Source organism: Pteropus alecto, unplaced genomic scaffold, assembly GCF_000325575.1.
Source record: "Pteropus alecto unplaced genomic scaffold, ASM32557v1 scaffold40, whole genome shotgun sequence".
Lineage (NCBI taxonomy): Eukaryota > Metazoa > Chordata > Mammalia > Chiroptera > Pteropodidae > Pteropus > Pteropus alecto.
The window spans coordinates 2,635,436-2,637,499 of NW_006431919.1; the positions used below are offsets into that span (position 1 = coordinate 2,635,436).

The following is a 2,064-nucleotide window of genomic DNA, read 5'->3' on the forward strand; positions in this document are numbered from 1 at the left end:
CCTCAGACTGAGGCTGGTGCAGGAAGGCTGCTCCTGAGGCACCTTCCCCAGCCCTGTTTGTCTTGCCAGACCAGTCCAGCTCCTGCACCCCAGAGCATTGTGAGGCCTCCAGGTGCTCTCAGGTTTCAGACAGGTAAGGTGAGAAGGGAGTGGGTGCTCCTGGTAGCTCTGCAATTATGCCCAGGGATGCGGTCCTGAGCTGGGAGACCAGAAACCTGGGTCCTCATCCTACTTCTGCTGGGTGGCCTTGGGCTTCAATTTCTTGCTCTCTAAAATGGGAATATAAAATTCTACTTCTGGTCTATGGCCATGCCACCCTGAACAAGCCCGATCCCGTCTGATCTCAGAAGCTAAACGGGGTCGGGCCTGGTTAGTATTTGGATGGGAGACCACCTAGGAAGACCAGGTGCTGTAGGTGTAAAAAATAAAGGATTGTAAACTGACAAGGTCCTTGCAATCTGTGAGGTCAACCAAGGGTTGCCTTGCCTAAAATAAATAAATAAATAAATAGATAGATAGATAAACAAACAAACGAACAAATAAATAGATAGATAAAAGTTCTGAAATTATACTTCTGAAAGAGGCTGAAACTGCAATCAGGTTAGTTGTTAAGCTTTAGTTTGGCGACACAGCTTAGCAAAAGTGACACTCCATTTTGGCCATTGTTTCTTTTTGATAACAGCTTCAATGGAAAACTGTTCATTATCTAGAGCATATTCTTCCACATAATCTGCTTCTGATTCTATAATGGGCTGTGTGCTTTTCATTGCCTCTAAAGTTGTAGGTAATACATAAGAATGGAAAATAATATTTGCCTGTATACATGTAATTTTTTGTCCTGTGGAGGTTAAATTGACTTCCCTCCCTTAGTATGGAAAAGGCCAGTTTTGTCTCCATTTGCATATTTATCTCAATATTCCTGACGTATAAATGTGCTTGTTCTTTGGAGTCTTCTTTATATTGGTTGTAACATCTCACAGATTCCCTCATTAAAGGGGTTAAATTAAATCTCTAACGCATGCTCATTTTATATCTATGAGAGTTATAATTTTGCCTTCAGTTAAAAAGAAAACCACAGATCCCAAATGGCATCACTTGTACTAAAGCCCATGATACCAAACTTAGATTTAATATCTGACCTAATTGTTGTTTCAGCCTTTCCTGGAAATATAATCTTAATCAGTCTGGAATTTTTTGGTCAAGAATCAGTCATCAGTCACATGGGCCCTCTCCATCCCCCATAGACCAAAGAGGCAATCTGCATGATAAAAAAATCCTTGCCATTCCCTTCCCCACAAAAGAAGATGTCTTCTTGGTCTAAAAAATATCCTTCACTTTTGTTAATGGCTTTCTTGTGCCACCCTTCTTCCTATAAAAGCCTGTCATTTGGTACAACTTCACAGAGAGTCCTTCTGAGAGCTAGATGGGATGCTGCCATAAAGTCATTAGATCTTCACATTTACTCGGTTGCGTTTTGTTTTTTAACATTTCTTTTTGAAAATTACCCTATAATAAAAAGAATAGCCAAGATTTAAGAGTCTTATGCTCTATCAATTGAGCTAGCTGGGCAGAATAGCCAAGATTTAAAACCAGATGTCCAGACTATTTTTGGGTTGAAACCCCATGGAGACCAGGCAGTAACGAAATGTTTTCATGCCTCCACCGCATCACCTTGAAATGGGTTCAGAACAGGCGTCCCAAAGATGTGCTGCTTTGGCATGTGGATTATTTTGAGCTGAAGGCAATTGAGGTCCTGCAGGCTCATGAGAAATTTTCATCTCTCCCTTAAAGAATTTAAATTTAAGGCCTTGCGCATAATAAGAGTTATCACCAGAAATAACTTTTTATGACCTCTCTATAGGGCAGGGCAAACACCTAATTACTCAACATCCACTCTTCTTGTCCTCAGAAGCCCCAGGCACCTGACTTTCTCCTGAGCTCAAAATGTCCTACTTTCCTCATATTTCTTTTCTGTCCCTGAGCCTCTCACATATGTGCGATCTCTGACTCATATTTTCAGGGATTCCACACGTATGTATGTAATTCAATTTGGTTGTTTTCTCT

The 2,064-nt window shown here is 40.9% G+C and overlaps 1 pseudogene; it reads left to right on the plus strand.

Moving 5' to 3' along the window:
• Positions 1-299: 299 nt before the first annotated feature.
• On the plus strand, positions 300-418 carry LOC112475359 (annotated as a pseudogene).
• The last annotated feature ends 1,646 nt before the right edge of the window (positions 419-2,064 follow it).